Source organism: Nicotiana tabacum, chromosome 22 (assembly GCF_000715075.1).
Source record: "Nicotiana tabacum cultivar K326 chromosome 22, ASM71507v2, whole genome shotgun sequence".
Classification (NCBI taxonomy): Eukaryota; Viridiplantae; Streptophyta; class Magnoliopsida; order Solanales; family Solanaceae; genus Nicotiana; species Nicotiana tabacum.
This window is the reverse complement of record NC_134101.1, coordinates 41,372,092-41,394,259: the sequence shown is the minus strand read 5'-3', so window position 1 is coordinate 41,394,259 and position 22,168 is coordinate 41,372,092.

Here is a 22,168-nt window from a genome sequence, read left to right as displayed (position 1 = left end):
CAAGTGTCATTATCAAATAAATAAGGAATACCATATAAATGTCGGTCATCAGTGGAAAGATTAGCTCGTGAATATTCATACTACTAGTGATATATAGCACAATTATGCCGAGGTCGTTCGGCCCGATCCAGAATTATGTGTACACTGCCGAGGGTCATGCAGCGTGAACCATAGATGTATCTATATACTACCATGACGTTCGACCCGCTCCACAAGAAAAGGAAGAAAGTTACCGAATTATGAGACATGTGTTTACAATACCGTACATGAGCACATAATGAATATAATCTTTACTGTTTCTCAAATAACTCGCCCACCACTCAAAGTGGTAAGGCTTGGATTAGTATATATATATTTATTTCTAAATTAATATCATTTATAACTTCAATTAATTAAGCCAGCAGAATGAGTTCAAATAATTCAAATATTACATGATAAGATCCTACGTCTACCTGGACATAAACATGCCTTATCTATGTACGGACTCTCGCCACCTCATGTGTACGTAGCACCCATAACTAGTTGCACATAACAAAACAAAGATCACTTAGGGGTAGTTTTCCCCCTCACAAGGTTAGACATGAGACTTACCTCGCTCCGAAGTCCCATAACCGACTCCAAATCCACTTAAACACCTCAACCCGAAGCTTGTCTCTTCAAAACTAGTCAAACAACGTGCAAACCAATCAAAATATACCCCAATACGTATAATCTAGAAATTTATAATGATTCCCAACTCCACTAAAAAAGCCAACAAGGACAACCCAAAGGCCCACTTGCCCGAATTTGGAAAGTTTTCGAAGATAAACTTTACCCATAACACCACGAACTACAATATATAACTTATTCCAAATTCTTGGTTTTCTACCAAAATCCTAAGTTTCTACAAATTTCCATGTTTAAATCCATATACAAACCATGTATTTAACTTGTAATAGGTGGGAGTCACTTACCTTGTGTTTCTTGATGAAAATATCTCATTAAAGCTCTCCAAAATCGCTCTAACCAAGTGAAAATGGGCCAAATCCCGTTCTTAAAAGAACACACTGGCCAGCGACCTCTCGCACTTGCGGAACATTAGCCACTTCTGCGGCTCAATGTCCGCTTCTGTGGCTCTCTTCAGGCCTCTCAACCTCCGCATACGTGGCCCTTGCAGCGCTTCTGCGCCTTCGCTTCAGTGATGCTTCATCCGCTGGTGGGGTTCCACTTCTGCGGAATTCAACCTCAGCCAGTTCAACTCCTAGCCACTTCTGTGGCGCACCCCTCGCTTCTGTGATGTCGGCTTTTTAACCCAGCTTTCGCAGAAGCGATCGCAACAACAACCAGATATCCCAACATTCCCTTAGTCCAAAAATTGATCCGTTGACTATCTGGTATCCACCCGAGGCCTTCACGACCTTAGCCAATAAGACCAACATGTCATAAAACACATAACAAACTTAGTTGAGGCCTCAAATCAAGCCAAACAACATCAAAACTATGGATCAACGATCAAAACCCTTCTTAAAACTTCCAAACCTTTAAACTTCGTCGAACGCATCTAATTCACATCAAAACATTCCGGAATGACACCAAACTTTGCGGACACGTCACAAATCACGATACAAACCTATTCCAAGGCTAGGAGTCCCAAACGGACATCGATAACACCAAAGCCCACCCCAAACCAAACTTAGGAGATTCTTAAACTTTAATAATGTTAACTTTTAGAAATAAACGCCGAAATGCTCCCCGGGTGATCCGATACTCAACCCGACTATACGCCCAAGTCCGAAATCATCATACGAACATATTGGAACCTTCAAATCTCGATTCCAAGGTCGTTTACTCAAAAGTCAAACCTTAGTCAATTCTTACAACTTAAAGCTTCCGAAATTAGAATTTTCTTTCCAAATTAATCCTGAACTTCCCGAATTTCCTGAAATTCAATTCCGACCACACGCACAAGTCATAATACATGAATGGAAGCTACTTAGGGACTCAAACCGCCGAACGATGTGGTAGATCTCAAAATGACCGGTCGGGTCTTTACATTCTCCCTCACTTAAACATAAGTTCGTCCTCGAACGTGCTAAGGAATGCTCCAGAGTTGTCCAAAATCACTGTTTAACACCTCGTGCACCTACCCGTGCCACCACAACCCAGTCGAACACATTAGCTCGAGTTAGACTGAAGAGCCTCCCTTTTATTCAGTCAATAAGCCTTAGAACCAAATTCCATCCTCCGATGTTTCCTACAAGTCTTGCTTCTAACATACGAATACTGTACCAATCAACACACATTGTACCAAAACATGATCATGCACATGTACTGAAATCACACCATGCACCACATAAGTCGGTTGCACATAATAACATCCTCCAACCAAAATAGCTGCAATTTCACAAATCTGATGCCCGTAATACACCCTATAACACATATAAGCCCTGTTCCAATTCTCGCAGTACTGCCATGACGAAAGAAACGTGTAGAAACTCATAATCACTTGCCGAATCAATAAATCATGTACTCTCTCCTCTGGACAAGAACCATCACATAGTTTTGAATTGAATAATAATATTTTCTCTTTAACATACCCTTCATAACTCCGATCTCACTGATCCCACGTCCAATAACCTCGTCTCACCTAGTGCAGGCTGCTAAGATAATAAGCCATCTCAAACACTGCCAAAAATCTCATATGACGCCAATAGTGTGCTAGCAAGTTACAAACTCAAATGCGATACATAAATGAACTGTGGAAAAAGAACTACCCAACCCGCGTAACCAATAAAACAGCCGAATAAATGTTGTAAACCTACCTCAGGGATGAAAAAAAGGCACACAAAATAAGTGTAAGGAACTATGCTCAACATCTCGTTGTTGCAGCGTGCAACCCGATCCGACATGACACTGTTGCAGCGTGCAACCCGATTCACATAACATGCCCATGGCGGAGTGTCACCCGATCTAGACAATATACCTGTGGAGGCGTGCCACCCGATCGACACATAATATCAAGAAGAAAAACACACACATCAAGTCATAATGCTTATACTTACTAAATGCCCAAATATCGACCACAAGCATGCCAAGTGCATAATACCAATCCCGGGGAGATGGATAACGCCATACGCTACGAAACCCAAGCATAACTAAGGTGCAATGGTGACCTGAATCTCGAGGGCCATCCTGCTCACATAACACCATAAGCTACATGGGACCTTAATGTTATAACGAACGTACACATAAGACCTGACGTAGAGCACACAGTTACATTATACCGACCAACCGACCTCACACCGATTCTGATCATAGCATACTGGGTCAATAAAGTTTCCAAGATCCATAATAGCACTATTTATGACACATAAGAATGGTCGTCAAACCCGAAACAAACTCACACGATCCACAGCCCAAGGAAAGGACACCTCTCAAGCATAAACTCTGGCATTTGCGATACTAACATAACCTTCATACTTGCTTTTTTATCTTTAACAATCAATTGACTAACATGCCACACTTATAAAAATCTCCCCATGGGGTACGCTCCCATGACCTTCCACTTAGGTAGAAAAGTCCTCACATCCATACCACCAACCATTCAAATTCTGTAAAGCAAATCTAAAATCCGCAAATCAATACGCAAAGCCTCTTACACAGAATGTCGTTCTCAGGTGACACTAAAGAAAATGCCAGCTTACTTTGAACATCTGAATTCTCCCCTGCTCATCCAAGCTCGTAACATTCTTGTCAATACCGAACCGCAACCTTGATCCTCAACTTTCTAAATCCCATGGCACTCACTACACCTATCATGCCGCTATGCGAGAATACAAGAATTCATCATAACCCCTAAACTACCAGTAAAATAAACACTTCATTGGCTAGAAACCTTTTACTTAGCTCATTTCAGAAGAGCCAATGCAGCACGCAACTGAATTCCCAAACCGCAGGAAATACAAACCTCAAGTCGTGATCTAAACCGCCATGACTCCTCCGGAATCCATTTACACCTCAAGGCCATTTGAATCAAATACCTCCCACATTAATCAAGTTGTGTCAGCTGTCAAGCCCGCGCGTACAACCACAAACCACATGTATAACTTCACACGCCAAAGGGACTGATCCTTGCAACAATCATGCCGATTCAATCATTACAAACCGACCCAACTTCTTTCAATTTACTCTCGACTTGACTTAGAAATAATAGTAGCTCAATTCCCAAATGTAACGAACCGAAATTATCAAACGAACCTATTGGAACCTTCAAATCCCGATTCCGAGGTTGTTTACTTAAAAGTCAAACATTAGTCAATTCTTCCAACTTAAAGCTTCCGAAATTAGAAATTTCTTTCCAAATCAATCCCGAACTTCCTGAAATTCAATTCTTACCACACGTACAAGTCATAATACCTGAAGTGAATCTACTCAAGGCCTCAAACTGCCGGACAACGCTCTAGATAGATATATTTGCATTAAGCAGTAAAATGATGCAAAACAGTATAATAAAGGGACTACAAAACAAAACCCCATACCAAAAACCTAATATCCCCCGGTCCTTGCTCTCCCTGCCTTAGATGCCACTCTTCTTCCCCACTTTTGTTTTTTTCTTCAACCATCGGTGGATGGAGCTATTACATAGGCGGATGTAGTGTATACTCGATGGGTTCAATTGAACTCATAACTTTTGACGCTGAGTAAAAGTTTATTTGTAAACATTCATTAAAATTTCAAAAAGTAGTAGATATGAACTGATAACTTTAAAAATATAATGTGTTCAATGATATAAAATTTAAAAATTAAACCCAAAAGGTTTAAATCCCAGATCTTTTTCTGTGCGCTAATTCAAGGCCTTGAGAAAAAGGTATTCCACCGCTTCTCTATTCATGAACAGAAATTTTGACTTATTGGCTCGTCTCTTGCTAGGTAATCTCATGTCTCTATATCGTTGGGTTCCTGAATTGTCTGGCACCTACTTGATTTGGATTTTTTAGTTCCGTTTTATGATTTATTTCGGGAATGCGGTAGATATTGTGCTTTATTTTTATAAAGAATGAGTGCGATTTTGAAGATTTTATATATTTTGTGTCGTACACTTAATTGACTTGGGTTTATGATTCAATTGTTTCTTTTGATTTACAGGGTGTTCAAGATAAAAGTGCCTTTGAGAAATCGCAATCTCTTCTAATGCCAAACTGTATGTTTTTCTATTTCTTTCCTACCTCCTTAAGTTTTGTGTAACAACTGACCAGTCGTTTTGCTTCATAGATCCCCGTTCCCCTAAATAAAACTCCTCGTATGTGATTTTACTGTTTTATGACTCGCGGGAATTATTAGTTTGAGATTTGGAATAGTTCGGGTTGAAATGAGAACACTTAGTTTCTTAGTTTGGCTTTAAAGGGCTAAGTTTGACTTTGGTCAACGTTTCTAGTAAATGACCCTGGAATCGGGATTCGAGGGTCCCAATAGGTTCATATGATGATATTGGATTTGGGCATGTGTTCGGACCAGATTTTGGATGACCTGGCAGCGTTTCAGTGCCTAGAATTGGAAGTTGGCTTATTGAAGGTAAAGAGTTCTTTAAAATTGGTTTGGAGTAAGTTTTTGTGTTATCGAGGTTCGTTTGGGATTCCTAGCCTAGGAATAGTACTGTATGGTGATTTAAGACTTGCACGCAAAATTTGGTGCCATTCCGAGTAGTTTAGGTATGATTCGGCGCGTTCGGAGCAAGTTGGAAGAAGTTGAATGTAACGATCCGACTTATCGTTTTGAGAATTAACATTCCGTTCAGCGACTTAAGGTCTCGAGAAACTTTGTAATATGTATTATGACTTGTGTGTGCGGTTGAGTGTGGTTTTGGAAGGTTCCGAATTAAATTGGAAGAACAATCCTTATTTTTGAAGCTTAAAATGAAAAATGTTGACCGGAGTTTGACTTTTGAGCAAACGACTCCGGAATGGTATTTTGATGATGTCAATAATTTCTTATGGTGATTTCGGACTTAGGTGTATGTCCGGATTTAGATTTGGAAGTCTGTAGGATAATTTGACGCATTTTGGCGAAAGTTAGAAAATGGAAGATCTTTAGAAACTTTGACCGGGAATTGACTTTATTGATATCGGGGACAAAATTTGATCCGAAAATTGGAACAACTCCATTATATCATTTAGGACTCGTGTACAAAATTTGGAGTCATTCCAAATTGATTTGATAGATTTCAGCATCGAATGTAGAATTTGGAATTCGTTAGAATTCATTAAGCTTGAATTGGGGTGTGATTCGCGTTTTAGTGTTGTTTAATGTAATTTGAGGCATTGACTAAGTTCGTGTCATGTTATGGGACTTGTTAGTATACTGGGTTGGGGTCTCATGGGGCTCAGATGAGTTCTGGAAGAGTTTTTAGAAGAGTTTGGTGTTTTGAGGATAAGCATGTAATGATCCAAAGGTCCATTTTTAGTTATAGAGATCGAAATTTGATTTCGAGACTTCCGGGAGTTTGAAAATGAATTATAGGAATGATCTGTAATGTTTGGTATAATTTCGTCAAGTCACGATTGGGTTTTAGCGGGAAACATGAGTTAATTCTTTAACGAACAAAGTTGGTATCACATTGATCAAATGAGCTCTGAATTGAGTTTCCATTGAACGAATAGGTTCGTATTATTATTTGTGACTCATAAGAACAAGAATCGTCAAATTCCGAGTTCGTATGATGGAGTTAGAGTTTTTTTAGTGAAATAATAAATTGTTGGTGCAAGCAGGTTCCAATGTGGACCTTTAGTGATGAGAAATGGACTTTTAGTGACAGGAAATGGACTTTTTATTGAGGAGTTTTGTTATTTTAGCTCATTTCAAATTTATGGGCGAAAGTACACGGCTTGGGGCGATGTTTCAGAGAAATTTCATGGGATATGTTGAGATAAGTCACTTGTGATCATTGTTAGTCAATAATATTGAATTATCATCGAATATTCCGACTAGATTACGTGTTTTTGAGGTGTAATTCGATAAACTGGGCCTAAGAATTTGAAAATAAGATTTGAGGATTTGAAGGTCGAGTTGATGTCGGAATTTGGTAAATTTGGTATGTTTGAACTCGTATCGGAATGGGTGTTTGCATTCCGTAAAAATTCTGTCGGATTCCGAGATGCGGGACCCGCGTTGACTTTTGGTTGACTTTTTAATGAAAAATTTTAAATTGACGTTATATTATCCGAATTTTTTTTTGATGAATTTTAATGAAGTTATACAATTAATTAGGATAGATTTGAGCTTTTTGAAGGTCAATTCATGCAAGAAGGCTATTTTGGAATATCGATGTAACTTTAAAAACAAAGGTAAGTATCATGCCTAACCTTGAGTGGGGGAATTGCCCCTTAGGAATTGAGTCATATGTGCCATTTGTGAAATGTGAAAAGCCGTGTACGCGAGGTACCGAGTACGTACTTGACTTATATGTGCAAATTATACCGGTTAAAGTTCTTAGACACCCTTAAATATTGAATTGGAAATTTGTTGGCACTTACTAAATCCTCTATTTGCCATGCCTAAATCCTTCTTTATTGAATTTGTTTTTATATGATAATTTGGTGTGATTGCCACATTGATTTTTATTTGAATCCCGTATTTTTGTTGAGTTGATAGTTCCTGGAGATAATTTCATTATGAATTATTCATGTGAAAATAATTTATTAAATAAATTTAAAAGGAGGCATTAATCTATTTGCCAAAAATTCGGATTAAAGAAGGCGTTGTTCCTTGATGAACTATTTTCCAGTTCATGTTGTTGAAATTAGTATTGAGTTATAAAGGCCATAAATCATATTGAGGCAAAGTGTTAAATTGTGAAATATTATTCTGTTGAGTTATTCACTCCCGGATATTTTATTTAATATTTTATGCACACTATGGTCGAGCCATGAGCTCCTTATTGTGAAAAATAATGTATTGTTGATTTATGTGGCAAATTGTAATATTTGAGCACTTGAGGTGCAATTTATGAGATGTTGTGATATTTGAGAACTTGATGTGCAATTTGTGATATGTTGTGATATTTGAGCACTTGAGGTGCAATTTGCAATATGTGGTGATATTTAAGCACTTGACGTGTAATTTGTGATATGTTGTGATAATTGAGCACTTGAGGTGCAATTTGTAATATGTTGTGATATTTGAGCACTTGAGGTGCAAGTTATGTTATGATGTGATATTTGGGCACTTGAGGTGCGATTTATGAAATATTGTGATATTGATACGCATGCGGTGATATAAGGTCAAAGTGTTATGCGGTGAGATAAGGTGGGCTTGATATGCGTGGCTAGTAGGGAAACTACTAGAAGTCATACGGTGTGATAACGTGGGCTAAAAAGCAGGATGCTATTTCAGGAAAAATGGTATTTAAAAATTAATGTGAAGGCTCCCATGGTGATATAAGGAAAGATTGAAATTTATTTATGATTTGGGACAATGAGGCGGTACCTCGGGAGTGCCCTTTTGTTGAAATTTATTTATGATTTGGGACTACGAGGCGGTACCTCGGAAATTTCCTTTGTTGAAATTTATTTATGATTTGGGACTACGAGGCGGTACCTCGGGAGTGCCCTTTATTGACATTTCTCTATGGCTGCACTTTTCTTTGGTTATTTTAATTTTCCATGATAAGTATATTCTTGTGTTCTTCCATGATGTATTATTTGATTTATTATGTGTTTTGTATTACTTGTTGTATTGTGTTGCCTTTGGCTCTTCGTACGAGATTCTGAGGATTTGTGTTTCTGGTTTTTACTGGTTTTCAAGGTTTGAGTTGTTTTGAATAAAAGAAATTGCTATTATATTTTAATTCAATAAATTTTACATCCAAATAATCAGATACTTCATTCTAATTGAAATGTCATTTTCTTCAACCAAACGAGTTCAAAAATAAACTCATTTCTTTGTTGCTTTCTTACTTGGTTTAAAAAAATATAAACTTACTTTTTTGAAAATAAATTGATTCTGCAGATCTTATATACATTGATATTTTGGTACGTGAGTTGTCCGTGCGGTTGTAATAGAGATATGGGCACGTGGTGCCGTAAAAATATGAGAGTGGGCTGAGACCCGTATTTTTATGATTATGAAATGAGGTGTCACAGAGTGACTTTTATTTGAAAGAATTATATTCGAAATTTTTTTATTTGAAAAAACTTATATGTGAAAGATTTATATTTGAAGTACTTATATTTGAGGGACTTGATTAATTGGTTGTAATTGTGTTCCTTATTCGTTTGAGCAATATTTATGGTCTTCTTGCAACCTTGTTGTTTATATCACTTGTTGATTATTATTGCTATCACTGCTATTTATCTTTCTATTATTTTTATATGTTATTTTGCACAAGTTATTTGACTAGTGAGTGTCTTGACTGTAACCCATCACTACTCCACCGAGGTTAGTCTTGATACTTACTGGGTACCGACTGTGGTATACTCATACTATACTTCTGCACATTTTTGTGCAGAGCGAGGTATTGGAGATATAGTGTAACACCCCAGAAAAATTTCTAAGTGTTTTAAGACCATTAAAAAGATTGGCGGAAGCTAAATATGTCAATTCGGGTATGAATAAGACTGGTAATTTGAATGATATCAATTGATCTTGATAATATATTTATGAGGTGCATTAAAAATGGTTTAGGGTCTAAGAAGAGCCCTAAGGCTAAGTCAAGTTGAAAATTATATGATTGGATAAAGTTTCAAGTGAGTTTGCATAATATCTAATTTCAAACGAAAATAACTCTTATTATATGAATAGTTATATGGTGTATAACCTATCAAATTATAGCCCTTTGAGTCTAGTTTCCAACGCATCAAACCGTTTGTCATTTGAAGATTCCTACAAGAAGTTATGACTATTTTACTAAAGAGTGGCAGAACAGCTACGCGAGTCTTACGTAGCCTACGCAGATTTGCATAGGCAAAATCAGTATGGAAGTGAGGGGAGGCTTAAGCTGCGTAGCCAATCTGCGTAGGCTACGCAGCCAGCCTACGTAGTTCATTTTTTATAAAACAGGGGAGGTTCGGGGAGAGAGAAAAACATAATAATTTTGGCTAAGTTTTGGGTTCTAGAGAGAAGGTGGAGCATCCTCAACCCAAATAAACATCAAAGGTAAGTTTTATGATATTTTTATAATAGATTAACATTAGTTAATTATAGTATTAATATCTACATGGATTTAAATTCATAGGGATTTCTCTAATCTTCAAGAATCATTCAAAAGGGTTCAAGTTAGGGTTTGAGCTATAAGAGGTAAATTTTTCACCCTACACTTGAATACAACTATGGATTAAGTATTTGGGATGTATTGTGAAGTAGAAAGTACCAATTGGTTGAAGAATTATGCTAATCCTTGAAAAGAGTATTGTGAGTTAGGGTTATTGAATGGAGAAGAAGATGAATAGTGAATTTTTGAATCTTGTTGGGATGGTTGGTGATTCTAGTGTTTCAATATCTTAATAATGATTAACTATTGAATCATATAACCTAGATTGGGGCTTAAAGGCTAAGGATGAAATCTATTAAGGATAAAAGGGATATGCATGGGTAAATTGGGCTTGTTGAAGACTTTAATCGAAGATTTGAGGGTCGAGTTGATGTCGAAATTTGGTGAAACTGGTATGGTTGGACTCATAATTGAATGGATTATCGGATTTCGTAACTTTCGCCGGATTCTGAGACATGGGCCCTACAAATGAATTTTTAATTAATTTCGGAATTTTTATTGAAAATGTAGTATTTCCTTATAGAATTGATTCCTATAAATATTAGTGATTGTATCGAATTATTTTTGGTTAGATTCGAGCCAATCGAAGTTGGATAATCGAGGAAAAGGCCTACTAGCAGATTAAATTGGAGCAAGACGAGGTAAGTTTCTTGTCTAATCTTGTGAGAGAGAAATTACCCCATAGGTGATTAAAATTAAATAATTGTTGCTAATTGTGAGGGGCTACGTACGCACGAGGTGACGAGAGTTCTTGCGTAGCTACTATTAATGGTAAAGTCCGGGTAATTTAGGACTCGAAGCATGAATTACTTGTGTAAATTGAATTACTTGTGCAAATTGTATTCCTTGTTTAATTAATATTATTTGATATATATATATATATATTGTGAATTGTTAGATAAAAATATTAAAGGATGAAAATCTCATATGCTTAAATTTTCTGTTTAAATTAATTAATTGTTAAGAGAAATTGTTCTTCCTCCTGAATTTATCTTATAATAAATATACTCTCATTCCGGAGGTACATAAGAAAATTTCCTCCTTTCTTGTGGAGAGGGCCGAACGCCTCGGTAGGATAGATGCATCTATGGATCGTTCCGCACATCCCTCGACAGTGTACACAAAACTCTGGATCGGATCATAAGACCTCAACAGAGATCGTGCTTAATAATAATAATAATTACACGATACTTGGACAGTTTATTGCAGCTTGTAAAGCTATTTGATAAAGTAAAAATTTATTGAAATTGAATTGCAGCTTGTAAAGCTATTTGATAAATTGGAATTTTTATTGAAATTGAAAGATTTAATTAATAGATTGGAAATTGTTGCATTTTAAGAATTTTTATTATTTCCGCTAATTGAATAAATTTATTGTTAACTCTGTGAATCATGTTGAGTTGAATAATTATAATTTATTCCATTTATTATTGTTGACCCTTAGTGAGTGTCAAAGTCGGCCATCTCGTCTCTACCACTTCGAGATTAGGCTTGATACTTACTGGGTACACGTTGTTTACGTACTCATGCTACACTTGCTGTACTTTTTATGCAGGATCTGAGAGAGATACTAGTGGAGGACCTATCATCGCACATCCTCGTTATCCAGGGGCGTAGTGGCGAGCTGCCTTTCTGAGCCATCATGCGGCTACCAGTGCCTCTTCTTATATTTTTTTAATTCTGCCTATTTTTATTTCAGACAGTATTTGGAGTTTGTATAATATACTAGATGCTCATACACTTGTGACACCAGGTCTTGGCACACACATTGGTAGAATTTGGTGTCTTATATTTTTCCTTGGAATTAAATTTTATCGATATATGTTTAATTTATTAGTTGGCTTACCTAGCTATAGTGTTGGGTGCCATCACGTCCTATAGGTGAAATTGGGTCGTGACAAGTTGGTATCAAAGCCAGGTTGACATAGGTCTCACTAGTCATGAACAGGTTTAGTAGAGTCTTGCGGATCGGTACAGAGACGTCTGTACTTATCTTCGAGAGGATGCCAAACCCTTAGGAAAATTTCACTTTCTTGCATTCTATCATGCTGAATTGATTCAGCTTGAAACATAACTCTTTGAATTCCTCCCACGCATTTCCTATGCACATATAAGCGCTCGGTATCAGTTGTGCATTGCCGACTTGTGATTCTATGAACGAGATTCAAGATGTGCATACTATGTTTTGGTGATGGGCTAGTTTGGAGGACTTGAGGCCAGGTTTAGACCGTAGCTTAGGCTCGGTAGCTTCAGTTGTAACTTGTACATTTGGACTCATATGACTGATAATGTCCCTACGAGTGGAATTTATGGCTCGATGAGCGGTGGAATGGCTTTGTGATGAGTATGATGCAACTGCGGGATGTGTTAAGACAATTTGAATGTGACGAGAAGTGTTTCCTTGAAATGTAAAGGAAGGCCATTTGGTGATTTATTTTCGTTTTGATGTGTTTAGATAGGTTGAATGAGAAGAATAAAGTTTGCTTATGACTCAAGAATTTGCTATTGGGTACTTGATTTCTATCTTGATTCGACGTATAGTCTCGAGTTGTGAGTGTATTGAAGGATCTTTCACGTTGTTAAACTGTGGGAAAAATTAAATTCTCATGTCTTGTCAATGAGTTTGGACTCAAGAAGAGTAAGTGATTGTGTAGTATTTGTGGTTGCGAATGGGCATTTCTAATGTTGATGGCTCGAGAAAGATGATCTTCGAAGAGGCTTAGAGTCGGTAACATGTATTGGTTCAGGTGCTACAGAGATGAATTTTGATTTAATGCAACAGTTGGACAACAAATTATGAGGGAAGACATGACGGGAAGTGTTTTGTGGTGGTTGAAGTACTTGCAGGTCAAGTAAGAGAAGTAGAGGTTAAGAAGTTGCTTAAAGGAGATGGTTTAAATGAAGTAATAGTGGCAGATTAGCATATGGATTCTGTGGTAGGGTAGTCACGTGCCTTGAGAAAGTGGAGAATGGTTTGGAATCGTGATAGAATGTGATTTGCCCTACGGACATTATTTGGCATGATGGTTACTGTACGAAGAAAGATTGAATATGGCAGAAAGGAGTTTGTTTGAAATGAAGAGGGATGTGAAGATCTGATTATCGTTTCAGGCGCAACATGACTTGAGTTCGGAAGGTATTGTTGAACTTTCAGTTGATGTCGATAGCGAAAGTGCAAACTTACACAAATGGTGGGCGAGCATTAGCTCAGGAGAATTTGCTGATTACGTAGTTGTTGCACCCAGTGCAACGTCGTTGGAAGATGTCGATAAGGAATTCCACATGTGGGTTATCTCATGTGAGCAGTTAGCGGTAGTGTGATGTTGATGAAACTTCTGCGAGGACTATTACTTGCTACATAGTAAGAGGTCGAGTGTGTGACTGTAGCTGGTGATTCAGAATGTTCTTAAAAGCTTAACAAAAGACTTCAAGAAGTTTGGCGGGTTAACGATGCGAGATCTTGGTAATTGAGAAGGAGAAATCCTTGCGGGTTCTAATTTTATATAATTGCAGCTTAAGGCTAAGTTAGGGAGCCTGCTATTGACAATTTGATTTCATGGTTATGTGTTAAAATTTTAGTTTTGGTCGGAGGCATACTTGTGGATCAGTTATGACTTGCAGAGATGGAGATCGAGGATGACTCGAGTAAGAAAATTCTTGAATACGGGTTATAGGGCACATTATAGAAATACGGAAATCATGGAATGATTAAATTGTTATTTTGAAGAACGTAGTGCGCACGAAGTATGAATTTGATTGGTGGTGTTAAGGCATGGTTACTTCTTTGGGGGTTGTTGTGCTAATGTGGCTTGTGCTTTTTGGCCCGTTTGGGCGGTGCAATTTAGATTTGAGCAAAGTGGGTGACTCCCGAGAAAATTCTAGTGGGTTTAAGAATAATATATAGCAATTGAGAATATTTCCGGACTAGTGTATGGATAAAATCTGAGATTTGCATTGAAGGTGTCGGGACTTGCGATAATTTTGTATGACTATGGATTCTATATTTTAGTATAAGAAAGGAAAGAAGAACAATTTTAAATTCACATAAGGTATTTTCAGAGTGAGTGTTACGGTTATGGTATTTATGGGGTAATTATGATGTTGTGAGACTTTGAAGAAATTTTGGTGGTAATATTCTTGGGTTGGTTAACCTGCGTGGCTTGGTCGAGTTAGAGGGATTCAGTTATGATAGCTTGGTTATGTGCAAATGGATTTCAAAATGTTCTTAATGTCTTCTACCATGGGTTGAACCGGATATATTCTACCGGTGTAGGAAACATGTTGTGTATTATGAATTCCTCCTGGATGGAAGCAAGATGAAGGTTACTGAATGACCGGGTATGCAATTTGTTGGTTACCCAAAGGTGATAATGAGATTCTTGTTCTCGTCACATGATGACATGATAGATGTGGTGTGTGGCGCGGGATTAAGATTTACATGTACAAAGTGACAGTTCATTCTTGAAAGGAAGATCACGAATTTTGGACAGAATGGTCAATTTCAGATAATTAAATGAATGTTATAACTGCTCGGTAATACCTGAGAAGGGTGCGCATTTCAAAAGGCGCATTGTGTTTTGACTTACGGATGTTCATTGGTATTGCAGTACTCACCTGGTTGATAGACTGCTGATATTCAAATTATTGTTATGTGGTACAGAAGAATTATAAAAGTATTCCTTATGGGAAGATCGTGAATGGAAGATGTGTTAGTCATTCAAGTGCTGGAGTTGGGATCAGTTACGGTGATTTATGTGTTTGATGAATTTGGAGACTGGAGTTCTCAGAAATATATTATTTCGGGTAGCGGCCTGTTAGAGGCGAGTATTTTATTTTAACTCAGTGGAGGCACTAGTTATGTTAATTATTTGTGATAGCTACACGCTATAAGTGTGCATATATGTGAGGTTTGAGCCAGTGTGCGGGCATTTGAGCAAGTATTCATACTCGGAAGAATGCTTAGGCTATTATATGCCTAGAGTTGACTGTTAAGCATAAAGTTATAATGTATCCCGTATTCGCACCTTTGTTGAGAACTATCTGGGCTATAGTTGAGGTTACAAAGAAGATGATTCCCTAAATAAACGGGGTAGTTACTAATTCTGCGTAAAATTGCTGATTTGAAGTGTGATAGCAGACTTTGCACATGCTTGCACTATGGCGTACTATTTATACTAGTCAAGGAGCATGGGAATCTTATGATATGCTGGGACTGGAGGCCTGTGACCATGCCTGGCGATTCATATTATTGGCACGTGAGTTGTCTGTATCGTGTGTGAGAATTCTATTTCTATAATAATTTATCTGATCTACTAATTTCCTTCCTCTACAAATGTGCACATGCATTTACGGTTGTCCTCTTCATGAAATATGAGGAGTTGGTTGTAACATTGCGGTTGTGGTGGTGCTTGTTGAACTTAAAATATGGTTCTCTTCCTTGAGACATCTCCCATATTTGGGTACACGGAGAGCACAATTGTGGCTTGAGTTATATTGATGTGGCGTGTCTGTAGGATAGTTGTATTTAATAAAATAAGGTCAATGGACCTAGAATGGGTACTATCACTCTTGATTATGGTATATTCGGGAGGATAATATTGAAAGTCGGCTTAGGAGAGGACTGTGGTTCTGGTTGGGGCGAGAGAGGTCTATGGCTAGTTGATCTGATGAGTGGTTATGAGTTTTTGATTATTTCGTTCATCTTTGGCAGTGTACGAAGGTTTTGGAATGAGTTTCTGTTGAATGCGGGGTTTTATACTAGTACTTGGTTGGTATTTTTTTTATGTTATGTTGAGTCGTTGGTTCATGAATATATTGTTAGGACTGGTTTTGGTGATTCTCTGGCAGGTGGTTAGGCCAATTGCAGAGGACACTCTGCCGAAATTTCTAAAAAATTGGGAGTTAGCCAAATTTTGGGGCCTTAAGGAAGTTGAAATGTTGGAAGAATATCTAAGATCTATATGAAGTCAAGAACGATTAGAGATGATGGTTAAGGTGAAAAGAGGATAATAATGTTCCTAATAATGACTTGTAAAACATTCGGGGATGAATGTTCTTAAGTGGGAGAGAATGTAACACACCCGGAAAAATTTCTAAGTGTTTTAAGACCATTAAGAAGATTGGCGGATGCTAAATATATCAATTCGGGTATGAACAAGACTGATAATTTGAATGATATCAATTAATCTTGATAATATATGTATGAGGTGCATTAAAAATAGTTTAGGGTCTAAGAAGAGCCCTGAGGCTCAGTCAAGTTAAAAATTATATGATTGGATAAAGTTTCAAGTGAGTTTGCACAATATCTAATTTCAAACAAGAATAACTCTTAGTATATGAATAATTATATGGTGTATAACCTATCGAATTATAGCTCTTTGAGTCTAGTTTCCAACGCATCAAACCGTTTGTCATTTGGAGATTTCTACAAGAATTTATGACCATTTTACTAAAGAGTGGCAGAACAGTTACGCGAGTCTTGCATAGCCTACGCAAATTTGCGTAGCCAAAATCAGTATGGAAGTCAGGGGAGGGTTAAGCTGCGTAGCCAATCTGCGTTGGCTACGCAGCCAGCCTACGCAGTTCATTTTTTTATAAAAAGGGGGAGGTTCGGGGAGAGAGAAAAACATAACAATTTTCGCTAAATTTTGGGTTCTAGAGAGAAGGTGGAGCATCCTTAACCCAAATAAACATCAAAGGTAAGTTTTATGATATTATTATAATGGATTAACACTAGTTAATTGTAGTATTAATATCTACATGAATTTAAATTCATAGGTATTTCTCTAATCTTCAAGAATCATTCAAAAGGGTTCAAGTTAGGGTTTGAGCTACAAGAGGTAAATTCTCCACCCTACACGTAAATACAACTATGGATTAAGTATTTGGGATGTATTGTGAAGTAGAAAGTATCAATTGGTTGAAGAATTATGCTAATCCTTGAAATGGGTATTGTGAGTTAGGGTTCTTGAATGGAGAAGAAGATGAATAGTGAATTTTTGAATCTTGTTAGAATGGTTGGTGATTCTAGTGCTTCAATAGCTTAATAATGATTAACTATTGAATCATATAACCTAGATTGGGGCTTAAAGGCTAAGGATGAAATCTATTAAGGATAAAAGGGATATGCATGGGTAAATTGGGCTTGTTGAAGACTTTAATTGAAGATTTGAGGGTCGAGTTGATGTCAGAATTTGGTGAAATTGGTATGGTTAGACGCGTAATTGAATCGGTTATCGGATTTCGAAATTTTCGTCGGATTCTGAGACAGGGGCCGTATGGATGAATTTTTAATTAATTTCGGTATTTTTATTGAAAATGTAATATTTCCTTATAGAGTTGATTCCTATAAATTTTAATGATTGTATCGAATTATTTTTTGTTAGTACGACCTCGACAGAAATAGTACTTAATAATAATAATAATTACACGATACTTGGATAGTTTATTGCAGCTTGTAAAGCTATTTGATAAATTGAAAATTTATTGAAATTGAATTGCAACTTGTAAAATTATTTGATAATTTGGAACTTTGATTGAAATTGAAGGATTTAATTAATAGATTGGAAATTGTTGCATTTTAAGGATTTTTATTATTTCTGCTAATTGAATAAAATTATTGTTAACTCTGTGAATCATGTTGAGTTGAATAATTATAATTTATTCCATTTATTATTGTTGACCCTTAGTGAGTGTCAAAGTCGGCCATCTCGTCTCTACCACTTCGAGATTAGGCTTGATAATTACTGGGTACACGTTGTTTACGTACTTATGCTACACTTGCTGAACTTTTTGTGCAGAATCTGAGACAGATACTAGTGGAGGACCTATCATCGCACATCCTCGTTATCCAGGGGCGTAGTGGTGAGCTGCCTTTCTGAGCCATCGTGCAGCTACCAGTGCCTCTTCTTGTATTTTTTTTAATTCTGCTTATTTTCATTTCAGACAGTATTTGGAGTTTGTATAATCTACTAGATGCTCATGCACTTGTGACACCAGGTCTTGGCACATACACTGGTAGAATTTGATGTCTTATATTTTTTATTGGAATTAAATTTTTGTCGATATATGTTTAATTTATTAGTTAGCTTGCCTAGCTATAGTGTTGGGCGCCATCATGACTTATAAGTGAAATTGTGTCGTGACATATAGGTTCCAGACAGAGGCTAGAGTGTGATCGCAAAGATTAAGGTAGAGCTGCTTGGTCGTCGGAGTCCCTTGGAGTCTTCCCATTTTTTTGTACTGTCAACTCTTATTCGAATAATATTGTATATTCGATCCTTGAGATCAATTCAGGTATTCAGTTAGAGTTCGTGACTCAGTATTACCAGTCTTGGGAGATTGTTATATTTGTTTTCGCTTTAGGTTTCGACACTTGCATTATATTATATGTTAAAAAATGGCTAGAAATGTAATTGTAATCGGCTTACCTAGTCTTAGAGACTATGTGCCATCACGACGCATGTGGTGGGATTTTGGGTTGTGACATTAAAGTTCATAAGTTTATTCGATTTGGTTTGGGGTGTTATTCTTAGTTTTGGTGTTGTTTTCCGTGTTCCGAGGGTTCGAGCAAGTCCGTCTCATGATTACAAACTTGTTGGTATGTTTGGACGGGGTCTCGGGTCCACCGGATGCCATTCAGATGATGCGCGAAAGTCGTTAGGCCTTGGATGAATAGCTGAACCACCCATCTTCTGGTGCAATCAACTTGCAAAGGGCTAGCCACAGGTGCGAGCTCGCAGAAGTGAGCCAGCAGCCGCAGAAGAGGCCCAACCTAGGCAGCCCAGGAATCGCAGATGCGGGTGAGGGTGCTTACCTACAAACGCACATGTGTGATAGAAGCAACCGCAAAAATGGCCGCATCCGCAGCCGCAGGTGCACCACACACGACGCAGCAGTGGAACCGCAGAAGCGGGCCTAAGGTCTGCAGATGTGGAAGAGGCCAAGTGAGGGGGGGGGGCACATCTATGAGGATTTTTTCGCATATGCGGAGCCATAGATGCGGCCATGGAGCCCAAGTGGAAGTCCTGGAGGCAGAAAGGTTCATTTATTACGGGACTTAGGCCATTTTTGAAGGGATACTTGACCGTTAATAGGAATTGTGCTCCTTTGTGTATTATCTTGGTAATGGCTTTTAAACCGAATGTTTATATAGTATCCTCTATTCTTGTGGAGCAGGACGAATTCCTCGACAGTAGAATAGATGCATCTGTGGTTCGTGCTGCTCGACCCTCGACAATGTACACATTATTCTGGATCAGGCCATACGACCTTGACATAATAGTGCGTGATAATACTCAGAGTTTAATTATATATTTGATATCTTTTTATGGCTTGATAGGCTTAAATTATATAAGGCATAAATTAATTTGGGACTTACCATGTGTGAAAGAATTATTTACTTTCTGCTTGTTGTTGAGTTATTATTATTATTTACATAACCCGTGATTATTTAGAACTTCTGTATTTTTTTATTGTTAGCCTATACTAAGTGTTGATGTCGACCCCTCGTCATAAATTATTTGAGGTAGAGATAGGGACTTCGTACGGGCTAGTTGTGGAGATAGCTCGGAGGATCGAGGGTGTCCGTCAGCGGAGCCAAGAGCAGGCGACAAGGGATAAGCAATTTCGATATTCTGGAGAGTCTAGTGGTGCCCCGGCCTGGGGCAGGGGTCAGTTTGTGAGGGGTCAGTCTAGCGAGCCCACATATCGAGCACCGATGTCGTCTCGAGGTGCTCCAGTACGACCTTATTTTAGATCCATGCCAGAGAGTTCTTACCGCCCACCATCTATTCAGGATTCCTCTAGTGGGTATTCAGGCCATCAGGGTCAGACTTCAGGTCAACAGTCCATCGTATCGAGAGGTTGTTTCGAGTGCGAGGATCATAGTCATGTGCAGAGGTTCTTCCCTAGTCTTTGGGGCAAGGCAGTGCAGCAGGGTCAGCAGCCTATGATTACAGCACCAGCTGCCCCACCAGCCGTCCGGCTGACAAGTTGGTAGGGGTCGTCCTAGAGGTGGAGGCCAGCCAGGAGGCGCTCCAGCCAGGTTCTATGCCTTTCTAGCCAGACCATATGCAATAGCCTCAGAGGCCATGATCACATGTATTATTTCTGTCTGCGGTAGGGATTCTTCAGTACTATTTCATCTAGGGTCTACATATTCGTATGTTTCATCTCTGTTTGTTCATTTCCTAGGTGTTACTCGTGAGTCCTTGGGTACTCCTATTTATGTGTCCACACCAGTGGGCGATTCTATTTTTGTGGATTGCGCTCCTGCATTATTACTTTCTGTGGTTATGAGACCGGAGCGGATCTTCTGTTGCTCGATATGACCTACATTGAGGTCATCATGGGCATAGATTGGTTGTCTCCATATCACGCCCTCCTTGATTAGCATGCTAAGACTGTTACCTTGGCGATGCCAGATTTGCCTAGATTGGAGTGGAAGGGTTCGTTTGTTAGTACATCTAGTCGGGTTATCTTTTTTCTGAAGGCTCGACACATGGTCGAGATGGGGTGTTTGTCTTATCTAGATTATGTTTGGGATACTACTGTAGAGACTTCGGCAATTGATTCAGTGCCTATGGTCCAGGAGATCTCCGATGTGTTTCCTTCTAATCTTCCAAGCATGCCTCCGAATCGCGATTTTATGTATTGATTTGGCTCCAGGTACCCAGCCTATATCTATCCCACCATACCGCATGGCTCCGAAAGAGTTGAAGGAACATGTTGAGGAATTTCTAGCAAAGGGTTGTTTGTGAAGAAGAAAGATGGGACTATGCGGATGTGCATAGATTACCATAAGTTGAACAAAGTTACCATTAAGAATAAGTACCCGTTGCTACGTATTAATAATTTGTTTGACAAGTTGCAGGGTGCCAGGATGTTTTCTAAGATCGACTTGTGATCGGTGTACCATCAGTAGAAGATGTGGGATTTAGATGTTTCAAAGACAGCCTTTTAGACTAGATATGGACATTATGAGTTTCTAGTGATGTCCTTCGGTTTGACTAGCGCCCCGATGCTGTTTATGGATTTGATGAACCGGGTGTTCAGGACATATATCGATTCATTTGTCATTGTCTTCATTTGATGACATTTTGATCTACTCGTGTAGCTTGGAAGAACACGAGCAACATTTGAGAGTGATGCTTTAGACCTTGCGGGAATAGAAACTATATGCTAAGTTCTCCAAGTGTGAGTTATAGTTTCATTCTGTGACATTCTTGGGGCATGTTGTATCAGGCGAGGGTATTAAGGTAGATCCCAAGAAGATCGAGGCAGTTCAAAGTTGGCCTCGTTCTACCACAGCGATTGAGATCGGGAACTTCTTGGGGTTAGCAGGTTATTATCGTCGGTTTGTAGAGGGTTTCTCATATATTGCAGCACCTTTTACTAGATTGACCCGGAATGGTGCTTTGTTCCGATGGTCCGATGATTGTGAGGTGAGCTTTCAAAAGCTCAAGACCGCATTGACTTCATCACCAGTGTTAGTGTTTCCTTCCGGTTCAGGAATGTACACTGTGTACTGTGATGCTTCACGCATTGGTTTAGGTTGTGTATTGATGCAGGATTATAAGTTATTGCATATGTTTCACGTCAGCTGAAGCACCACATGAAGAATTACCCTGTACACGACTTGGAGTTGGCCACGATTGTTCATGCTCTTAAGATCTAGAGGCATTATCTTTATGGGGTGTCCTATGAGGTTTACACTAATTATCGCAGCTTGCAGCATTTGTTCAGGCATAGGGATCTTAATTTGATACAACGCAGGTGGCTTGAGTTATTAAAAGATTATAATATTACCATCATTAATCATCTAGGAAAGGCTAATGTAGTTGTGGATGCCTTGAGGAGGAAGGCGAAGAGTATGCATAGTTTGGCATTCATTTAAGCAGAGGAGAGGCCACTAGATTTGTACAT